General features: G+C 41.4%; 1 long non-coding RNA gene across 1 annotated transcript in view; it reads right to left on the bottom strand.

Annotated features, from left to right (window-relative positions):
• Nucleotides 1-386: 386 nt before the first annotated feature.
• Nucleotides 387-24,320, bottom strand: part of LOC145721325 (uncharacterized) — a 60,382-nt gene continuing 36,448 nt past the window's right edge. The window contains exons 3-4 of the long non-coding RNA XR_014145004.1: nt 6,103-6,217; nt 387-3,418 (exon numbers count right to left, since the gene is read on the bottom strand). This is a non-coding gene — a long non-coding RNA (uncharacterized LOC145721325). The remainder of the gene's footprint in view (nt 3,419-6,102; nt 6,218-24,320) is intronic.

Genomic DNA, 24,320 nt, shown 5'->3' with positions numbered 1-24,320 from the left:
GTATAAATACTAAATTATTGCACTGGAATAAAAGCTCTATTAGTGTATCCATTAGTTATCTATTTTGTTCACTGCTGTATCCCAAGTTCCTAGAATAGGAACATGCCATATAGTAGGTGCTCAATAAATATCTGTTGAATGAATGAATGAATTCTCTAGCCCAGACATTATGCTAGGGACTGGGGGCAAAAGAGTAAATAAGACAGATCCCTGAACAAGGGTAGTGTCCCATTAAAAATATCCCTTGTGGTCACTGTTCCTGGAGGAGATATGTTTGTTTGTAGGAGATTCATTTGGCAGGATGAATTCATTTTTTCGTTATTAAGTTTTTTTAAATATTTTATTTACTTATTTGAGAGAGAGAGAGAGAGAGAACACAAGGGGGGGGAGGCAGAGAGAGAGGGAGAAGCAGACTCCCCGCTGAGCAGGGAGCCTGATGTGGGACTCGATCCCAGGACCCTGGGATCATGACCCAAGCCAAAGGCAGGCGCTTAACCGACTGAGCCACCCAGGCACCCAATTTCTTCATTTTAATTCCAGTATAGTTAACATACAGTGTTATATTAGTACCAGGTGTACAATATATTGATTCAACAATTCTATACATTATTCAGTGCTCAACATGTCAGTGTACAGTTAATTTTTAACTCTTTACTTTTAAATGAACTGCCTCAAAGATATGCAATATTCAGGATTCCTTTAGTCAACTTTATTCTGTTCACAAATACACTTTTCATTGCATTTCATTCTTGCTAACTCACCTTATTGAGATTTTTTTTTACGTTTATCACTACTAGCAAAGAGAAGTGAATAGACCTGATTATACTCTCTTCCTCCACGTCTAACTGATAAATCATAATGATAATCATAATCACAATGCTTTTTAGAAAACGTCTGCTGCCCTACCCGAAGGAGGGAGGAAAAAGCTATCCCCCTCTTATGATCTAGTTGAAAGACCCACACTGGCCACTGGGAGGCTGGGTTTCAGTCCCAGCTTACCTAGAATTAGCTGTGTAACCTTAAGTGTTGTGTACTTTTTTAGGCTCCAATTTCTTCCCCAGTGATTTTCAGTTGATAAAATCTTTGCTACTCAATTTATGGAATTTGTGTGAGGATCAAATAGGGTAGATGTCAAAATACTTCTAGCTCCTCCGGGGCAGGGAATGTGCTGTAATCAACTCAGTATCTCTAGGGACACCCAGATTTAATCAGGTGCAAAACACTTCCTGAAAGAATCCATACTCTTAATGCACCTCCATACTCTTGCCTAACTGATTTCTTCTGCCTGGAATGACACTTGCCTTCCCTTTCCCCCCTAACTCCCTTCCATGTGTCAATGTTTGCATAAACACCCTTTCACTCTAAGGAATGCTGGTTTTGAATATTCTGAGCTTTAGAATCTTCAATGTAACAGTCATATAGGGATTAACAGCTTCAAGATTAAATAGGAATGACTGAAGATATACTCTGTAACAGGAACCACATACATACACGCTATAACAAACTAGAAAGGACATTCAGTGCGTTTCCAAGTTTCCAAGTCCTAAGAAACTAGTGATAATTCTTAATCAGCATGACCAAGAAATGTCTACTATGAGCTGGTCTAGAGCATTCTTTTTGCAGTCTCTGTGATACTTCTGTCTGCCCATACTGCTCATCTTCTTTGCCATCGGCATTAATATATTCACTCCTTGCTTTAGAGTTTGTTTCAGAAGCTGTTAGGTGTTGCTTATGCATGTTTTCAAAGCAAGTACAGTTGTGCAGATTGTGCACTGCAAAGAAGCACCCAGCTTGGTGGGAGTGGGGGAGTGGTAGGAGTAAGGGCTGAAATCCAGACTGTTCTGTGCTAGCCATACCAGGAAGAAGAGGTACCTTTTGTACTCTGTCCCCCTAGAAGCAGCAACATTTGGCAATTTATAGTATATAAGCTTGTAGAAGCTCTCTTTCAAAATACCAAGTGAAGAACTCAGTCTTCATCAGTTAATTTCTACAGAAGAATGCATCCCTCCAAAACTCTGGGTAAAGGGGCCAGCTCTAGGATGCTGTCTTTGCCTCTCCCTAAACTCGATGCTTCTGGTCCAGGGCCCATGGTCTCTCTCTTCTTGATCAGTGTTCACCATCCTGAAAGAGGAGGCATTTCTTTAACCTTTTGGTGAAACGTTCATTTCTTGATTGGGGTCTGAACTGAGAACTCTTCTCTCTCTGGGATAACACTTCCTCTGTTTCAGAAGTCACTCATCCCAGTGGTAGTGATGGGGGTTGATGACAGTTAAATTATGTAATGCTCAATATCCTGGGGGCTACACATGCATTACAGCTAAAACGTAGCATCTAATTAGGAGGGCCACTCGATCTGTGAATTCTACCCCTATTTTCTTTGCTCTGAAACATTTACATTTCACAATATTGGGGTGAGGAATAAAGTAACCGTATAATGTTTGACTGAATACTAAAGAGGAATGAAACCACTTGCAATATTTTTTCAACATTTCTCTAAGACCTTAATGAAATTTTAAGTTTCAAGGCGCTCCACACAATTGAAATACATAGGATCTCCTATAAGGAAATTTTCACAGAAGCCAAAAACTCCATCGTCATTAAAATTAAATATGTTGTCATTAAAAGAAGTGGGCTTCTTTTAAATGCACTGAAATGTAAAAATATTACTTCAAACTTAAGTCCAACACACCACAAAAGGAGGAGGAGATAGCTGTTGAAAGAATTAATAATGAGAAATGACAGAACTGTTTTATATCTATCGCTCTTTGTGTTTCCCCCCTCTCCTTAAAAGCAAAGATACTATAACAAAAAATTTAATAAGTAAAAAATACATTTTAAATGAAAAACCATGATTAACTTATTAAGAACCATTAAGTATATAATTACAAGGATTCTATTACATTAAGATACCAATTTCTTTAAAGCCAGAAATAATACCTACTGAAACTTTAATTATTTAAATGAGAAGAGAAAGAGGCATGTTATCTTCTCTGACAAAGATTAAAATCAATTTAATTGCTTCTCTGCTGCCTTGACATGATTCTCGCTGTGAGTCAAGCAACCAAAAAGGGAAATTAATACCGCAGCTGTTAATCAAGTGATATCCGTGCACTCCGTTTGATTACATCAGGGAGAAAACCGTTGCTACTCGGCTGACTCGGGCGTCCACGCCACTCACTCGGTGTTGTTGGTGGGAGTTGGGTGAGCTCTGAGAGGTGCTGAGTCTGGACTTAATTTTGAGAGCCTGTGAGAGCCCCGGCTGAGGCTCGGCCTCAGGAAATTGCAGGTTGCTGTGCTGGAGCCTGAGTAAAGGCGGTTCTATCAAGACAGAGGTCTGTTCCAAATTAAATTCACCCTTTGGCTCCTGATTCTACTGTCCACAGTGTGAAGTACAAAGAAACGCAAGGGCATCTCAGGGCTGGAGAAGGAGAAAGAATATGAGAAACTGGCTAAGATGGATGATTTTTTGCCTGTAGAGCATAACAATATATTTTTCAAGGTAGACAGCAGCAGTTTCCAGAGGTCAAATACCAACTGTCTCACCCGAATTAGAACACGCATTTGAAAGCCAGGTACAGTGGCAAGCGCTGTGCACTCAAGGCCCTAGATGTGCTGGTTTCAAAGCGAGGCTTTTGTTCAACACTGGCGCTGAGTGAACATCCAGCAGCATCCACACTTGGCAAACTAATGTATCTGATTGTAAGAAAATGGTATTGTGAAATATTTATGAGGCTGGAAATACAAACCAGTACCCTGCCTCATCATGTCTTATCAGCCCTTGTTAACTTCACAGATGATGAGAGGCACCAGGATAACCGAGGTTGTCAAAACGAATGGATCTCAGGCACTTTGCACCCATGGAGCTCAGTTTCATCAAAAGTCCCTTTTTTCAGGAATTTTTTTTCTATTGTTATGTTAATCCCCATACATTACATCATTAGTTTTAGATGTCGTGTTCCATGATTCATTGTTTGTGCATAACACCCAGTGCTCCATGCAGAACGTGCCCTCCTCAATACCCCTCACCAGGTTAACCCATCCTCCCACCCCCCTCCCCTCTAGAACCCTCAGTTTGTTTTTCCGAGTCCATCGTCTCTCATGGTTCGTCTACCCCTCCGATTTCCCCCCCTTCATTCTTCCCCTCCTGCTACCTTCTTCTTCTTCTTCTTCTTTTTTTTCTTAACATATATTGCATTATTTGTTTCAGAGGTACAGATCTGAGATTCAACAGTCTTGCACAATTCACAGCGCTTACCAGAGCACATACCCTCCCCAGTGTCTATCACCCAGTCACCCCATCCCTCCCACCCCACCCCCCACTCCAGCAACCCTCAGTTTGTTTCCTGTTTGCCTTCACTTTTCAGAGACGGAGGTGGATAATAACAAATCTTGAGTAAATACATTCCTGAGGAAAAGATTCTTCTGAGAACCTTACCTTTTTCCTGGATAGGAGAAAAAAAACCCAGTTAGGGAGTGAGAAATTCAGTTCAGAGGAAAAAGTTTTGTGTTTGGGCTTTTGAACATCCCTGCCAGTGACATGAAAGGATCATGAGGAAAGTGCCCAGTTGGAGGAGAAGCCTGCGTTTAGCAGGATATGCAGACAGGCAAAACAACACCAAAAAACAAAAAAAACACATACTGCTCCTCCCTGACCAAAGGGTACTCCACATTTTTTACATTTCAGAAAATTCATCACTGGCTCAGGTTAGCCCATGGGATGAGTTAAGATGCCCATCAGCTCTTATTTTATCTGAGCTCAGTTCACCTGTCCCCAGGATCTTGCAGAAGACTCTGCTTGGCTCTTTTTCATCAAATACAACTCATCCTACTATATTGGATCACCTTGCTGTTAGCCTGGCACTGTCCCTCCCCATTTCAATTTGACCAAATTGAAACAGATGCCCAGAGGCCACGGAGATCAAGACTGGTATAACAAAATTTGGAGCCAGTTTCCGAGCTTAAATCAATATTTAACGGTAAGCCTGCTTTTATTTATTTATTTTTTGGCAGGCTTTTACTGGCAAATATCACTTTAAACTGAAAGCCAGAAGCCTTAATTATAAAGGACGCCGTTCAGGCTATATTTTGAAAAACAATAACTCATTTGACAAGCCAACCTGGTCGTTTAAGGGATTGCGCTCCCCCAGAATCAGGCAAGGAGAGGAGTGTTATTGCTTTCTGTACCCTTCAAGGATGTATTTAATTACCTCATCTTCAAGCACGCGGAGACCATTCAAATAGGGGAGAGGAAGACAGGGGGAGTGAGAGCCAGTCGCCTTCTCAGTCAAGCCCAGCAGAAGCCCCGGGCCCACCAGCAACATCACAGGCACACCACTCGGAGCCGGTGCCCGAACGGGGTCCATGGAAACGAGCGCAGTGGAAAACACCCGCCAAGGCAAGGGAGGATCACCCACGGGACTTACGCACCCGGACCTCTGGCTAGAACGGAAGACCCGCACGCACACTATTCCACGGTGATCTTTGTTTCACCTCTCTGCTCCCCAACATGTGTGGCAAACCTTCTCTTGATGAGTCCACAACACAACTGGGAAAGAAGTGACATTAGGTCCGAGACATAAGCCCCATTGGGCTTGCTGGGCTCAGCCAGCCTGGACTAGAGATTTTGTTGCTTTAGTATAATTTTCGGAATGAGTTGGAGATACCAAAATTCCGTTTTTATCTCGCCTACTTTGAACAGTGATAGCAAAACAGAAACAGGTGATCCACCTAAGTTATTATTAAAGAGAAAAAAAAGAAAACCAATGCACACACGGGTATACAAATGAATCCACACCCAACTTATCGAGCATAATACAGCTCACCAAGAAACAGAAGGGACTCAGAGCAATCACGTAAGGAGGAAAAAACCAGTCCCCACATGGGCATCAAGCCTGTTTCTCCCGTGTCTGCCAGAACAGAGTCAGGAATGGTAGTCTTTCTCTATGTTGTTATGTTGTTTTACAAATGCAGACCAGCCTCCAGCTACCGTTCTCTTTCCTCTAGAAAGTAAAAATTCCAGGAAGCTTCTCTCCCTTGAAATGCCACCCCCAACTTCCACACCCCCATCTCCCCACCCAGGCCTTCCAGAGACTTGACACTTGCCTTTTGCTTCTCCTCCAGCTCTGGGCAAAATGACTTCCACAGGATCTCTTCCAGACACTCCTATAGGTTCTCACACCCACCTCTGTGAGCAAACCAAGGAGGGGGGGAGCCCCATCTACATGGACACAAACACAGTTGTAGGGCTTTAATTTCATTTCATCGACTTCTCTTTGCAGCTCGTCTGTCTCTCCCACGTCTGCCGCCCGCAGCAGGAGATTAAAAGAACAGAGGAGGTAGAAGCTCTTGTGAGAACCACGGGAATTTTGGCAGAACCTTTATAGGAACCATATGGCAGCAACTTTGCAATACAGGAAACACTTCTAAGGGAGAAGATATTATTATTCCCAAGAAATTTTTCTCACCCGCACAAGGGAATTGGGCACTCCTGCCACAGGATGGGAGTAATATTTTCTGGAAAGACTGTATGGATACAGGTTGTATCTAACCTTAATGTAGCTAGTCATAACAGGTCATCATTATAACCCGCAATATATTTTACTAATCCAAAAAAAGAAAAGACAATACGTGGTATTTCTGATATTTCCTAGTTACTACAACCTGCTTATTGCACATTTACTCATCTGTGTAATGAAGGGACTGAACGAGATGAATGGTTTTTTAATTTTTTTATCTTTGTCATAACTCCTTTTTTCAATCAAAATCTTATTCAGAAGAACTTCAGTACATAAAACGAGATAGCGACAGAGCACATCTGGATGAAACAAGGGTCAAAGGTCTGGGTCTGTGTTCTCAGCTTCCTACTGACTTTTTTCTTCTTTTTCTTTTTCTTTCTTTTATTTTTTTCAAGAGTCTTCCCCCAGATTATTATTGTTTGTTCATTTTAAACAAGTAGAACAATGAGAGACACCCATCACCTCCAGTTCTACCAGATCCAAACACGCTTTACTTTCTGGGTAAAGAAAGACAAGCTATGAGTTACATTGCCTCAGTGGGTCTGTGACTCTGCAACCAGCTCCACAGTCCATGTGGACCATAGACTTCTCCCATAATTATTTCGGGGGGCAGAACTCAGCTAACAACCAGGAGCAGCACTCCCAGAGGAGGTCCCAGGATGCTGCCTCCAGCCCACGCAGCCATTGAGTGTGTCATGAATTAGACATAGCCATGGAGGGAAAAGAAAGAAGTGGCTGAAGAAGGGCATCACCACCCCCAAACCACCTCCGATTTAGAGCTTCAAGAATGCTCTTGTGAGAATGCATCAGAAATCTCATACTGCAGGGATGCCTGTATATGGTTTGAATTTTTAAAATACATTTGAACTTAAGTTCACTCTTGACGTAATAGGTATGCCTTATTTCCTAGGGTATCTTGATTTCCTCCCCCCTCAACTGTTTAGTCCTAAACGAAAGAACTCTGCAGATACTTTAAAGGAAATGCTCCTGAACCAAGGGAACCCAGATGGAAGCATGATGGCAGTGGCCTATTGAGAAAGAATATAAAAACACCCTTTAAATGTGGTCACTATAGATACATATGTGCTTATTATTGTTCCTTGAGAACATGTTCTAGAACAAGCAGTAATATAATTCACTTTCCCTGGGCAAAAATTAGGATGCTTTCAAGAAATAAGCATTCCAAATATAGTAGGAGAGTTGCAGAAGTAGTTCATTTCATAGGAAACATGTAAGACCAGTTCCAATCCTCCATGACCAATGTTTGAGTTTTGGAATAGTGTTAGTTTGCCTTAGAAGTTAGTTTTAGAAGCCATCACTTTTTCCTGGATGAAAAACCTTGAGTATTTTACTCAACTTTTCAGAATCCCTCACCTGAAAATGTGATGATGATGATGATGATGATGCCTACATCCAGTCTAAATCTACTTCACAAGAGTAGAAAGGAGCTGGAACTTGAGTACTAGCCAAGGAGCCTAGTTCTACCACCTAGGTTCTGGGACTGGTAGGGTCAGCCTCAGACCAAGACATACTGGATACCTAGCAAGCTAGGTATTGTTATTTTTTTTTTAATATCTTTCAACATTATCTACAGGAGATGTTGGGGGCTAAGATGAGAAAGAACAACTTCTATCTATCAAATTCTATCTTGCCCACTATTACTACTCAAGAATTTACCTTGGGTGTCTTATCACCTTCCCTCCAAAGCAGCTTCTCTGTGTTTTTCTTACAATATATACAGTACTGTCCCTGAGAGGAGTTCCAGAAATATCATTTTTCTCCATCTTTTCAAATTTCCAGGGATAGTTCAGACCCCAAGGATATTCTAGTGCTCTAAATTATTGACAATGTAGGAAATGACCCAGGTGACCTCCCAATTTAAGCTGAGTCTGGGTAGGGCCTCCTCCCTGACAACTTCCCAGCTGAGCTGACCTTCCAATTTAATTTGATTCTGGGTGGGCTGTCCTAGCAGATCCATCAAATAACATCAGAGTGAGTGGCAACCAAAGTCTTTGGTGTTGGGGGTCCAGCTGAGACAAACAATAGCAGTTAATAAATCAAAAAGACGAAAGCAGGATTGAAAGTGAAAAAGGATATTCTCTGGAGCTGAGACTGAGCGACTAGAACCAAGCAGAAACAGGTCAGGCAGGAAGGAGGTGTGTCCTGCTACCTGGGTCTTGGGCAACAATGATAGATGATTGTGCTTTGTCCTGATACTTATCAGGGACTCCAAGGTGTATCACTGTGCTAGGGTGACTTAAAGGTCGAGGAAGACAGGCTCTAGAGCCGTCATGAGAACTAAGTATGATAATGCATGTAATGGCTCTTGCTATTAGTGAGCCGCTGTTCCGTAATTAATAAGCAAATGTTGTGATTACTACCTCTATTGCCTTAATTACTGATGTCTCCCAACTACAATTTCCTTGGCATTCTTAGTCCTTGCAGAGAACGTAATTAATGCTAGAGAAAGACATTAATAAAGATCATGAGTTTGGGATTCAGAGAGAGCTGAATTCAAATTCCAACCCCATCACGCATCAGCTGTATGAGCTTAATCAATTCACGTAACCTGGAGCCTCAAGTTTCTATTTTTCAAAATGGGGATGATACTGATGGCTTGAAGGGATGCTGTGGGACTGAAGGCAGCATTCATAAAGGGTCTGGCCCACAGTGGTAGTCAGTAAATGATATGCATTAGTGTTATTATTTTCATTTAAGTTGAACCATCGCTGTAGGAATCTTGGAAGGAGAGGAATGATTTTTTTCCACTTACAAAAAAAGGACAATTCCTCAGGGCACTCCAACCAGAGGAGGAAGCCCTCAATGTAAAACCATTAACATATGCATTCTTAAACTATTCAGACGATAGCAAGAAAACTCCAGGGTTGGCACAAAGTAGCTCCAGTTTACTCTTGTGGTGTCCTTTCTTAGCGGATGGAGGGAGGTGGGAAGGCTTAAATGTCCTAAGAGTTTGATTAACAGGTTTTTTTTTAGAAGAAAAACTTTTTTCTTGACTTGTGATTTGGGGATTTTAAAGTTCTAAATTGACTATCGATGTCTTCAAAGATTAGAGAAGAATATTTGAACTTCCCAGATTGCGTGAAAAACTGTGGGAGTATTTCACATGTCTGTAGAATGGTTTAAAAAAAAAAAAAAAAAAAAACCTCAGCAAAAATGTGCTCCCCACAGACTGACAGAAACGTGCTGAAACGTTGGGTTGAAATCAACACACCCGCCACAGTCCAGAGACACAGCCAGCTTCCAGGAGAAACGCTGGGAGAGCAGGTTCTGAGTGAGTCGCTTTTCTTGTGAGTGGAACCAGTGTGCTCCTTGGAGAGGCTGAAGAATACGTGAGCCAAAGCCTTGGAAAATTGACACACAAGCCAGCAATTCAACAGGTCTTGGCTGCACACAGACCCAGCCTCCACGAAGGAGGCGAGCACCAAGGGTTGGCACGGAGAGCACAGCACAGATGTTGCTTGGCGTGGTTTCCTGTTGCGCCCACCTGCCCCAATCCGCCTGCACTCTCCTCCGCCCCAGGTCCGTGCCAGCCGCCTTCCCATTCTCTCTCTACTCACTCGCCATGTCTCCACTGGGTGTCTGCGTGGGCCCCACGGATGCCTCCCTCCCCTCCAACTCCTCTCTCAGAAAGAATCTTTGAAAAAAATCTATGTATGGTTTCCCTGCCCCATGCAGCCCTGTGTGCTTCATGTGCGATAACTTCAAGAATATGATTCTCCAAGATTTCACTTCTCTGGAAAAAGAGAGCATATTGCGCTAAAGAAGGTAACTGAGGTCTCATCGGGGCTCCTCATCATGCTCCCTAGCACATGGGAAACGGAGTTCACCATTCGATCTTCTACTCGCAGCAGAGAACAGATGTCTCCCCAGCCCCCCTCGCTAAAAACCTAGAGCGCCGTATCCCAGGAACAGATTAAAGGAGTAGCTGGAAGCATACCTGAGCTGAGGATTTCCAGATGTTCAATAAAACCTGCAAACAGCCCACCAAAATCCCTGCACAGAGCTGGAAAGGGCACGCGTCCAGCTCGGTTGGAAATGGGTCCACAGTGAGGGAAGGAAACGAGAATCATAGCTGTTCCAGATATGCGTGTCACAAAGGATGCTGAGGCGCTCAAGCGCATCCTTCAAGAATAGCAACTTTCCAATCCATCACAGTCTGTTTCTGAACTTCAGAATTCTCACTGCGCCATTAAAAATGTTCAGTTTTGTCAGAGGGTATAACAGATCTCTTACTGCCAAGGAGCGGGAAGAGGCACAAGCCGGGGTGAGCTTGGTGTGAGGCAGAGAACACAAATACCGTGAGAAGTCGCCGGGGAGCCGATCGCAGGGCTCGGCACCAAACAGGCATCCCCGTCTTATTATCCTTCTCCTGATTGCCCTATTTGGACACATTTGTAAAAAGCATCACTTGCTCCCGCGCCTTTATTCCCCAAATACAGCAGATGGCTTCAGTGCAGTGTTTCAAATCAGATGTTAGGCAGAGACCAAGCCGGAGCCCAGAGCATCTGGGTTTTCAAGAACGCAGAGCGCAGAGCATGTGAGAGGACCCAGAGAGCACAGAGGAGAGAGATTGCTCAGGGTATTTACCAGGCCATTTTAGCCAGCGGGAGAATAAGCCCCGAGCCGTGGGATTCTTCTTTCTTTAACTTTAGTGGGAAGGAAAGGTGTGGGCTCACAGAGCACAGTAAGTGGATTATTTCAGGAGGGAGAAATTTTAGGTAAATTCCTTTCTTCAACACACACACACACACACACACACACAGAGAAAATGCTCTCAAAATCTTCCTATCTGAATTATTTTAAAGAGGGTATTAAAAAGAGACATAAGTGAGGATCAAATGAAAAAAAAAAAAGGAATAATTCAGCACAATGCAATGTTCACGTGTTTCAAAAACCTAAATGGGTTGGGTTCAAAAGGACACGCTACTGTTTCTGAAAATTATACTTTGTCTTTTTAAAAGATTGTCAGGTACAGAGTTAGTGAAGTTGTGAGGCAAAGACACATGGCGTAGAAATTACTTGTTTCTGTCGGTATCTGAAGAAAGAGTGAGGAATCGGAGTGATTTCGTAGTGTCCAGTCGGATATTCGTCAGCCTTGTCACACTGCCAACCTGTTAGTCACAATGCCGCTCTGTGAGATCTTAGGCGAGCTACCGCATCTCTTCGGTGGCCCCAGTTTGCTGACTTGTAAAATGAGAGGGGAGGCCCCAACTTGCGCTGATATTCTATGAATACATGAAATTCCACCTACTTAACTAACACATGTACTTAGTACAATATCTTGCACATAAGTGCTGAGGAAGTGATGGTTCTCATTATGGATAACAATATAAACTTCCCATGTCTGTTGCTATTGTTGTATCAATGTTCTTTAAACACCAGCTGCCTTAACTTAGAAAAGCAAAGACTGGGCAGCTCAGACCTAGACCGTGACCTGGTTAGGCTGGTGGGAAAATGGGGAAAGCGGGTACTCACATCCGTACCTTACTTCTAGGAAGTAGAGTGAGCGACCCATTATCACATCCTCTTCTGGCAGCATTTTCTGATCTCACCAAAGATTTCTCTTAGGGATTGTTTAGGATAGGAATATGGGCCCCAAGCCTTTTCTTCTTCCCATTTCTGAACTTTTTCTAATCTACCTAAAGATATGCTCTTCTTGGTCCTTAAAGCTATTTTAAAATAATATACATTTGTATGTTCCCCATTTGGAAAAGTAATGGCTAGTTGAAAAGGTCTAAGAATAAACCAATGAAATTGTAACATAAAGCTCGAGCGCATAGGGTTCCACTCTCAGCAACTCTTTCTATGTTTCCCTTAGTGAATGGTATCCATTTCGCTGAGTGTCCATGCAAGCCAGGAAAATGAGAACTGTCCTGTAGACTTTTTTTTTGCCACTTTCACTTTCTCCTTCTCCCTATTCTTCCTCATACCTTAACCAATAGTTAGTTATATAATGCCTTGTCCATCATATATATTTGATGAATATTTGTTGAAACAACACCACTAATACCTAAAAGTTAAAAAGGCCTCTGTGTGTCAGACAGTCTTCTAAACGTCTTACAGGTATTCACTCATGTAATTTTCACAATTCCATCATCCCCATATAATAGATGGGGAAACTGAGTCACAGATGGCTTAAGTGTCTTGCTCAGAGTCCACGTGCTCAGCCACTGTTCTTTACTGTCTCTTTCCATCTTGACACATTTAGGTTTAATCCTGCCACCAGAGTCAAGTTGAGTAAAACAGTATATTGCTGTGCTTAGCTACTGTTTTTCTCTAGTTTGTCCTACAGATATTATTGTTTAAGTTTGTCTCACCTTCCCAACTGAGTAGGTGCAGCCTGGAGCTCTAGAGGGGCACAGATGTCAGTGCAGAGAAACAGGGTGGCTCCATCACCCCTCCCTGGCAGCCTCACAGCAGCCCAGTTTCTCATGTGCACACAAGTCAGCAGGATGGGAAGCAGCAGGAGAGAAGCATCAAAGGCAAACTGGGAGCAGCCTAAGAAAGGAAGGGAATACAGACTTGATTCAGTAACCGATTATGAAGAATTGGAAGTCCACAGCAGGGTGTGAGGTGACCCAAGCTATGTGTTAGGAAGGTCAATTTGATAGCAGTGCAAGGGACAGAGTGGCATGGGGACAGGCTGGAAGCAGGGATATCAACTTGTCAGCTCATCCCTGAGCCACCTCTGCTGAGCCATCATGAGGGCTTCAAGCTGTGTGGTACAAATGGGAATGTACAGATCAAGCTGAGAGATACCTTGGAGGTAAAATTGGCCTCTGTGCCTCATTAGACAGAGGGGGCAAGGGAGAGGACACAAACATATTTTCAGAGAACAGGAGAAAGGTAGTATCAGTGGGTTGCAGTGGTGAACAAGATAGCCATGGGCCTTGCCTTCCTGCAGCTTGTAGTCCAGTGGAGACACACACTGGCTAAATAAGGTAAAAAATTATGTCAGGGGCACCTGGGTGGCTCAGTCGGTTAAGCATCTACCTTCAGCTCAGGTCATGATCCCAGGGTCCTGGGATTGAGCCCCGCATCTGGCTCCCTGCTCCACGGGAAGCCTGCTTCTGCCTCTCCCACTCCCCCGTTTGTGTTCCTGCACTCGCTGTCTCTCTGTCAAATAAATAAATAAAATCTTTAAAAAAAATAAAAATAAATAATTATGTCAAGTTCTAGAAGAAATATCAATAGATAGAATATGAGGTGGCAAGGAAGAAAAGAGGTCTACTTAGTGGTAGGAAAATAAGCAGTGAAGTCTTGTGTCATAGAATCCAAGGAAGTGGCAAATCTCAGCACGAAAGAGATGGTAACCAGTATCAGACATTAGAAGGTTATATGAGTTAGCACTAGATGGCCATTAATGGCTTTGGAAAGCAGAATCTGTAGAGTGGATGGGATAGAAAATTGTGCTCAGTCAGTTCGAGAGTGCCCGAGGCATGAGAAAGTAAGGAAAATCAACCCATACCATGCTTTGTGGAAGTCTGGCAGAGAAGGAAAGAAATGGGGGTAGCTGGAAAAGGAAGCAGGTTTGAGAGATTTTCCTAAGATGAGGGCAAGTTTAAGTGCTTCATGGCTTAAATTCAGAAGAGGAAAGGGCACAGAGGAAAGAGAAGAGAGGATTAAGAGGAGAGTTGCACACATGAGCCTTGAAGAGAAAAGTTAGAATGCTTTGCCCAGCAGACAGTGCATTGTCAGGGGGCTAGAAAGGTATAAGAACTAGGTGCTTTTATCTAAATATTGAATGAGGTCAGGAAGCAGCCCTAGGAAACGTTTGCCCCTCCAGGTGGGCTGCATCTGAGAGACATCACCACTGTCTTATGAAGAGAGAGCTGCATACCAGGAGAGAATCCTGAAATAGTCTGTTATTACAAATTCAATACACAAACAGCATTTGCAAAGTCACACCAGCATGTATCTCAAGAAATCAATAAGAACTATTAAGTGGCTCTGATTTTCCTTTTACCATCAGAAACAGGAAAAATCTAGTAAGCTGTTTGGATAGACATTACTTAAATCAATTACCTGCAAATAATTAAATTTATTTTCAAGTACAACAAAATAGGAAAATCATTTCAATTGCCTCTTTTAGATGGATGTATTTCCACAGTGGGCAATGCATAAGCAGGAAGGAAAGAAAAAAGAAGGCGATAACATTTACTGAGCACCTACTAGGTGCCAAGTGTCCTGGATTAGATACAAGATGTCTGTCCTCACTTAATCCTAATACCCTATAAGGTAGACATTGTCACCTTCTTATAGAAGAAACTGAGGCTCAAACATAGTTAAAGAGCTGTTCTCCTGAACGATCATCTTTTAATTTAACTACCCTAGGTTGTTGATGTCTAGAAACTGGCTTGGTACCAACCTCTAGACCACTGTGTTTGGTGTCCTGCCAGCATGGTAGCCCCGGGGCACTCAACGATCCCATCCTTAAGATTTATCATCAAAAGGACCTTAGGAACTCATCATTTCACCCATGACCATTTGTAGTGTACATGGTCTCAGACATCTTTCTTGCCCACAGTCTTCTCTCTGGCAATTGCCTTGCTGAAGGGGCAGGCCCAGGTAGTTTTACTCAACACCTCTGCCCTTTGATCACAGCTCAGGGGATATCCCAGGATGGAACATTTCATCCAAGGCCACATGCTGGCCAGTTATTTTCTAACAAGAATCCAACTAAGACTCTGAAAATGCATCAAGTTGTGATGGGCTCTGGAACTAAGAACCATGTAGGCATGAGGTTGGAGTTCGTGCCAAACCAAAGCCATGAGTAAGTTCTACTATGGGCCATGAGAGCAGCAAGTATGAATAGAGAGAAGGTGATCTGAGGAGAAGAGAATGGGAAAGAAACATAGAGAATGGGGGTGAGAAAGCATATAGACCTGGGGAAAGAGAGATGATCTCCATTCCTGACTCCTGTCTATTTGAGGCTTGCCTATACTTAATCTTGGGCCCTTTTTGCCCATGACATTGTCTAATGTAGCTTTATGATAAACCCTACTTTTTAAATTTGTAAGTAAAATTATTAACCAAAAAAATTGCTCATTTAACATAAAATATTGCATTAACAGTATAGTAACATTAGCTAACATTTAAGGCTACACATCCAAAGTGCCGTCCATTAATTCATTTGATCCACATAGCAAAGTGTTAATTCTATTCTCATCTTACAGGTAAAGAAATAGTAATGCAGAAGAGTGAACTCCATTGCAAACTCATTGCCTAGCACAAGTGGGAGCCTACTTCTACCCCCAAATAAACTCTACTCTGCCTGTGTTTCAACTCAAAGTTAATTCAGGTCTTAAATCCAAGAGGGTTTTCTAGCTAGCTTAATTGGTGGAATGGGAGTAATTCATTTCTTTTTCAACTGCACAAACAAGTTGAAAATAGCTACAGAAAACAAAATTTATTCCTGAACCAAAAATTAAAACTTAATAATGCACAAGCAAATTGCATTGAGCTTCTATCACATTTTGCCCTTGCTGAACATTTTTGGCTTCAACAGCTGCTCCATGAAATGTAACCGTCACTACAATGAATAAATAAGCAACTATTGCTGAGATACAGCTGCCCCTTCTAACAACGTTAGGGTAAAGCCTTTAGTGGCACCACAGGCCGGAAGAGGGCCGCATTCTCGCTGAATATGGATGGGATTTCATGGGGTCTACAGCAATCCCCTGAGATTACAGTGTATATAGAAGCGCAAATGAGCTTCAGAGTGGACATGTACTATTTGGCCTGCCCGGCAGATTTTCCTTCTTCTCGGGATTTTTCCAAACCTAACTCCATTTTAACTACATGATTCTTATGGGAGAGCTACCATTTTTCTCCATGAGCCTGCCTATCTGGCCACAGCCAATTGGTCCAAGCCAGGCCAACCAGAGCCTTCCCTTGGGATTTTGCACACTGAAACGAAGAAAGAGAACCAGTGTCTAGGAATGGAAGATTGAAAACATAAAACTCAGGAGCTATCAGCAGGCCGTGTTTTCTACCCCACAGAAGGCAGCCTGCTGAGAGAGAATGAAGCCAACATTCAGAGACAAAAGAAGAATGCTGAAAGCACTTGAATCCCTGGTTCTAGTAGTTTCTGGGTCTAGCTGTATCACTGTTTCATTGCTCAATCCCTTCTTGGATTATAGAGGCCAGTAAATTCCCCTTTTATCTAAATTGGCTTGATGTAAGTTTCTGTTGTTTGTGTAAGAGTCCTAATACAATCTTATCATTTGTTCTCAATTCTTTGGCCATTTGTAAGGGAGGACACACTCTCTTTTGCACAAAAACTTGAGTAGCCTCAGTATGTTCCTTTCCTTCCCATTGTCCTTCCTCTGACCAATATTCCCCTGCTACCAAGATTAGCTTCCCAATTCCATGATTTTTACAAGTGTCTTAGAATCAGAGCCACCACACTGCAGAAGCTCAGGAGTGCCATTTGCAAATGTGAATCACATCCTCTGGAGTTGCACAATACATAGTCATATTCAGCAGCCCTGCTGATACCCAGTATGGATTTAATGCTGAAGAGAGCATGACTGGCTTGTTTACTTAGCAACGTTAGCATACAGTTTATGGAGGGCAAAGTGGCGAACGTGGTCTCCAAACAAACCAATGTGGTGTAAAAGAACAAAAAGTTATAGGGGTGCCTGGGTGGCTCAGTGGGTTAAGCAGCTGCCTTTGGCTCAGGTCATGATCTCAGGGTCCTGGGATCGAGCCCCGCGTTGGGCTCCCTGCTCATCATGGAGTCTGTTTCAGGTTCTCTCTCTCCCTCTACTCTTACCCCTGCTCATGCTCTCTCTCTCTCTCTTTCTCTAAAATAAATAAATCTTTAAAATATATATGTAGATTTACTAACCCAGTAGGATGGGCCAGCCATCTCATTATGGGCCAGTCATCACATTAGCAAAACAGTGCTGGCAAGGCCTGTGGGAGGATGAGGAGCGTTGAAGGTTGGCAAAAGCCATGAGCAGAGAAAGTTTCATGGGTCATTCAGTTTCTTATCCTCATGGTCAGTAGTAGAGGTGAAAAGAGAATCTTAGTCTTCATTCAGTGATTCTGCTTATTGGGAGTAGTCTATATAACATTCTAGTCATATCCCAATGCCAGGGGCCCCTCTAATCACACTGCATGTACCACACCAGCTCAGTCTATCCAGATGGAAGAGAAATGGGCACCAGAACTTCCACCATCACCGATATCCTATGAAGGAGTCTTTTGTGTTTTGCAAACCTCGGATTACACTTCAGTAAAAGGGCACTGCTGAAGTCCATCATGCCACGAGTCATGGCTGGCCCTTCCCAGGAAGGGCTTGGAAGAGGCTTTTACTCCAGCCCTTGCCTTTGTCAGAACTTGCTCAAGAATCAGGGTAGACTAAGCAATGTGGACACGACGAATAGGTTAAACTTCATGAAGCAAAGAAAGGAGTAGCAGGGGCAGGGTTCTACATTCAACACAGGGGAATGCACATTCTAAAGGCCTTTTTTTAAAAAAGAAAGGCTTCTTTCTTTCCTTAGCACCCTATTCCAGGTAGTTCAATGGTTCTCACATTTAGGGAGCAAAAAATTTCTATAGCCTTGCTACTCAAGTTATGGCCAGACCAGTTGCACCTGAGAGCTGGTCAGAAATGCAGAATTTCAGCTCTACCCCAACCCTACTGAATCAGCATCTGCATTGTAACATGATACCCATGTGATTCATGTGCACATTACAGTTTAAGACGCCCAACTTGAGGTATTTTTTTAAGATGCAAATTTCTAGGCATTGCATCTAAAGATTCTGATTCTGCAGGTCTGAGGATGGACTCAGGGAGAGATATTTTACCAAGCATCTCTGGTCATTTTTATTCTGGAGTTTCCTGGACCGCACTTAGCAAAATATCCCATATCCCAAATTTCCCTCAACACTGGTAAAAACAATTTCTTATTCTTCTGCATATTTGAAAGAGTAAGGAAAGGAAACATAGAAAGGAATAGTTTCATTCTTTCATAGGAAGCCAACGGTCAGAGAAAAACAAACTATCAATGTCTATTTCTGCCTCTCTACCATGGCATATGTCCTCCTTCTGAGCTAAACAAGCAATAGAAAGAGCAGACAGGAAGACCAAGAAATAAGGAGCCAGAAGAGTGGGAAAACAGAAGAGAGGTGGAGAACACAGGAGAGCGAAGGGAAACAAAACGCATCATTGCCACAAGATCCATATTACGACTGTCATTAAAAATTAGAATTCCACAAAAACTAATGATGTAATACATGGTGATTAACATAACATAATTAAATTTAAAAGAAAATTAGAATTCCAGGGGCGCCTGGGTGGCTCAGTCTGTTAAAGCGTCTGCCTTCGGCTCAGGTCATGATCCCCAGAGTCCTGCTCAGGGAGCCTGCTTCTTCCTCTCCTGGTCCCCCTGCTTGTGGTCTCTCTCTCTGGCTCTCTCTCTCTCAAATAAATAAATAAAATCTTTTTAAAAAAAATTAGAATTCCAGTAATATGAAATAAGCAGGACCTGTTTGAAGCAACCTTAAAATACTCCTGAGAGACTTTAAAGAAGATTTGAATAAATAGAAATTATTCTTGGATAGGAAAAGAGTATTCAACATATCAGTTCTCCTTTAATTAATCTAGAAATATTTTTTCAAGTTGATAAAATGATACAGAGGTTCATGTGCAAAAATAAACATATGAGAAGAGTCAGGAGAGAATGAGGAGTTATAGCTTTATCAGATATGAAAATATATTGTAAAGTAGAAAGTTTGCCATTGACACTAGTATAATCAGACCTAATAAATATAGATATTTGGTATATTATAAGGTAAATAATAGTGTACTAAAGTTTGCCATTGACACTAGTATAATCAGACCTAATAAATATAGATATTTGGTATATTATAAGGTAAATAATAGTGTACTAAATAGTATATTTATTGGATAAACTGAATAAATAAATATCGTGCAAATATTTAATAGTATTGAACCAGTTGAATAACCAACTGTAAAATTAAACTGCTGCTTATACAAAAATAAATTGCAGATGGAGCAAAAACTCAAATATATAAATAAGAAAGCACAAAAATATTAAGATAATACCTACATGAATAATCTTTTTTTATTATTATTCAAGAAAAGGAAGACCATCCCCTAAACATGAAATAAAACCCAGTAGCCATAAAATGTTGCAAAAATTTGAATGCATAAATTCTGAAAAGTTCTTTTTGACAAAAGCTAAAATAAAAACTTTAAACTTGGAAAAACATTGTAACACATATAATAGACTAATTCTATGAAAAAGAAAATAATCCAACAGAAGACTTGAGAAATGACATAAGTCAACAACTTATATTAAAAGAAATATAAATGGTCAGTAAATATATGAAAAGATGTTCAATATCACTAATAATTAATAAATGCAAATTAAAACAAAAATGAGATACCATATTTTACAGATTAACAATGATTTTAATAGTTTTATAATACTTTTTCTTGAATCTCATACATTGTTGGCACAAAGATTACAAATGAGTACAAACTTTTTGGGGGCCACTATGGCAATATTAATCCAAGTTAGAAATGCTCTACTCAGGGCACCTGGGTGGCTCAGTCGTTAAGCGTCTGCCTTTAGCTCAGGTCATGATCCCAGGGTCCTGGGATAGAGCCCCATATCGGGCTCCCTGCTCGGCGGGAAGCCTGCTTCTCCCTTTCCCACTCCCCCCGCTTGTGTTCCCTCTCTCGCTGTGTCTCTCTCTGTCAAATAAATAAATAAAATCTTAAAAAAAAAAAAATGCTCTACTCTTTCACTGATGAATTTCACCTATAGGGATTTATCCTACAAAAATAGTTGATATGTGTAAAGGTACCTGTAGAAGGGATCTGTAATAGCAAAAAACTGAAAACAACCTTCAATAGAGAATCTGATAAATGCATTATAGCACATCTATACCATAGACTATTATGCAAATGTGAGAAGGAACAAGGTGTAAAAAGATGACTAAGAAATATTAAATGGTCAGGGGCCGCTCATTTCAGAGCAGGATATATAGTATAATCCTGATTAAAGGCATGACATCTGAAAATACACTGCCTAATTTGCAACCAGATTTCCAACTAATGAACTATATGACCTTAAGTGAAATACTCAACCACTCTGTACCTCACTTTCCACATACTTAAAATAGGAATAACACTATGTACTTTATAGGGTTGTTGTGAAGACTGAAACAGGCATGGGGGCGCCTGGGTGGCTCAGTCGTTAAGAGTCTGCCTTCAGCTCAGGTCACGATCCCAGGGTGCTGGGATCGAGCCCCACATTGGGCAAACTGCTCAGCAGGAAGCCTGCTTCTCCCTCTTCTACTCCCCCTGCTTGTGTTCCCTCTCTCACTGTATCTCTCTCTGTCAAATAAATAAATAAAATCTTTAAAAAAAAAAAAAAGAAAGAAAGAAATAGGCATGTAAATTGCTTAGCACAATCCTGAACATATAGTTAGCACTTTGCCCAAGAAACTATTCACAGTGGTTCTCTCTGGGAAGTGGGGCTGGGCTTGGAGTTTACACGGGATTTTATTTTATACTTTTCTATACTGTTTGATTTTCTTCAACTTAAACATATTACTTTTACAATAAAATACTCTCAATTTAAATTTCAAGTTAAAGAATCATATCAGAAATTGATTTTAAAAGACTATTCCATGAGTACTTCAATATTTGTCATATTCTCAAATTAAATTCCCCTCAGAATAAATGTCTATACTCTTTCCTCAAATAATAAAACCAAAGAGCAGTTCTCTAGCATCTGTAAATCTCACACTACCCATCCAGACAGGAGGGCTGAATTTGCTTGGTGAAGGATAACAGCAGTGAGTCACAAGGCTTAAGTTGACTTATTTGTTGTTATAATAAACCATTATTCATTCATTCTCCAAAGTATATAAGACAGACTGACCTTGGCAGCATTTTTTAGGAGTGAGAAGACTATAAGCCAAATATCTAATCATCAGAATCAAAATCTGATTTCTGGATCATCAGAAAAATCGGCCTCTTCTGCTGCCAAATGATCCTCCTGCTGACCACATTTTCAGTCAATCAGAATATAATCCTATCACGGGCAGTGAGCGAGCGTGAGGATTGCATTTTGTTTCATAGCTGTTCTAAACATGATTACTGCTTTCATCACATAGCCATATCATCAAGTCAATAAGGATTTTCTATACTGACTTTTCATGTTGCACAGACTGTATAGAGGAACCTGGGTAATTCCAATTTGCTGCACAAAACCCAGCTCTGCAGAGAATAGATTAGTACCTGTTCACCTTGGCTTGTTCAGGATAAACCATGGTACTACTCACCAGTCCATTAGTACATTTCTCTTATTCCAAATATATGAAAAACTCACCAACCCTAAGTCGTCTTCAAATTAGGTTCCTCTTTTAAAAAATAGAATTTTAAGACACTTCTCTCACTCAAGCCACGGATGCTGTGAAAATCGTACCATTGCATTCCATTCTTTGCACATCCCTACATTTAAAAAAAAAAAATCATACAACGGTCTCCCCTTTTGTAACCCAGAGTTGCTGGACACAATAATGACTAGCCCAGCAGGATTTTATGGTCAGAAACCAACAGCATTCAACTATCAAAATATTCTTCCAGCCTCAAATGTAAACTAAGTCCCAACAGGACATGGAATCACATCTTTCTGTCCAAAGCTCCATGGCCCAAGAGCTGGCTATGAAGAAATGAACCAACAGTGCAGGAAAATATTTCCTTGAAAAGTCCTGTGGCAGGGCACCTGGGTGGCTCAGTCGGTGAAGCTTCTGCCTTTGGCTCAGGTCCTGATCCCAGGATCCTGGGATCGAGTCCCGCATCGGGCCCCTTGCTCTGCAGGGAGCCTGCTTCTCCCTCGGCCTCTACTGTTCCCCCTGCTTGTGCTCTCTCTCTCTCTGACAAGTAAATAAAAATCTTAGGGGTGCCTGGGTGGCTCAGTCGTTAAGCATCTGCCTTCGGCTTAGGTCATGATCTCAGGGTCCTGGGTTTGAGTCCCGCATTGTGCTCCTTGCTCAGCAGGAAGCGTGCTTCTCCCTCTGCCTGCCGCTCCCCCTGCTTGTGCTCTCTCTGACAAATAAATAAATGAAATTTTAAAAGAAAGAAAAAGAAAAAGAAAAACTCTCTGTCATTTATGAAATTATGGTATCTTGGTTCTCCTACTAAACACAGGTATCTCCTTCTTGGTCTCATTTGCAATTCATCATCCTCTGCTTCTCTCTAAACCCTGGCATGTCCCATACTGAGTGCAGACTCTCCTTTCTATCTTTCTTCACTCCCTTGGGATCTCATCCAGTCCTATGGCTCCAAATACCATCCATATACTGATGCCTTCCAAGGGAGATCTCTGGTACAAGTATCTCCCTTAATCTCTAGGCAGCTATCCAAAGGCCTAGATGACATTTCCACATCAATGCCTAATAGAGATCTCAAACTTAATGTGTCTAAGCTCCAATTTTGTCCCCCAAACTTGCTCCTCTTCCAGGCTTCCTTGTTTCAGAAATGGCATTATCATGAACCCAGTTTCTAAGCCAAAACCTACAATTCATCCTTAACCTCTTTCTCTCATCACCTCTTATATCAAATTATCAAATCCAACAATCTAATCCCATAGAATATCTCAAATGCATCCATTTATCTCCATTACCATTCCCTCTACCCTAGCCCAAGACACATTTATCTCTCACCTGACCTTACACAATAGCCTCCTAATTGTTCTCTCTGGCTACCAAGGAAATCTTTTAAAATATTAATCAGATCATGCTCCTCCCTTGTCTGAAATTTTCCCATGGTTCTCTATCCTTCTTAGAGCAATATCCAAACTTCTTACACTGCCTTCAATGCCCTGCATGATCTGGCCCCTGACTTGAATGAGCTTATCTCTCTCACTCATTACAATCCAGTCATGCTGGCTCTTTTTCTAGTCCTTGAATACACTGAGCTTTATCTCACTTCAAATGTTGCACAATGTATTCTACCTAGAATTTTCTTTCTCTGAATCTTCCCATGTCTGGTTTCTCTGGTCATAATGGATCTTGGGTTAAGTGTAATCTACTGCAGAGTAACTCCTCTGACTACCTACCTAAAATAGCCTACCAATCGTATCTCTTTTGGTCACTCCCTGTAACAACCTCCTACTTTCTTTCCTTCATAACATTTATAACTGAAATTAGAATTTTTTTAATTATTTGTCTATTCTCTACCCCCCCATTAGAATATACACTCCATGAAAACAAGAAGCACAGCAACTCTGGATCCCTACTACACAGAAGAATATTTGGCACATAGTAAGAACCCAATAAAATGGGTGAGAAGAGTTAATAAATAATGAATAACAAAGATAGTGCAAATGCGAGCTTTGCATCCATTTATTTAACCATTCCAAATATTTATAAGGTGCTTTGTTGTGATGTTCAAGTTGGATATAAAAATAAGCGAGTGTTCCTCTGCCCTTGAGGAGGGGCATCCCCAAAACCAAATTCATCAAAAACTACCAAAGAAAAGCCAAGGGAAATAGATAAACTAGAAGGAAAGTGTACAGATCTTTGTTTTTATGACATCAAATAATTATCTGTAGGTATTTACAGAGCTGAAAAAAAATAGGCAGGTTGAGGTTGAAGAATTAGGCAGCTTTCAAATATTGAGGATGAAAGTCAGACTGGAATAATCAAGAGATAATTATTATAGAAAATAAAATTGCTGTAGAAACAAAGTAACCCATCTGTTTAGAAACTGAGAAGGAAGAATAAGAAGGACAA

The sequence above is a fragment of the Leptonychotes weddellii genome, chromosome 4 (assembly GCF_054177405.1).
Source record: "Leptonychotes weddellii isolate Sample4059 chromosome 4, ASM5417740v2, whole genome shotgun sequence".
Classification (NCBI taxonomy): Eukaryota; Metazoa; Chordata; class Mammalia; order Carnivora; family Phocidae; genus Leptonychotes; species Leptonychotes weddellii.
Note: the sequence above shows the minus strand (reverse complement) of the source record. Positions and strands in the feature narration are given on the sequence as shown.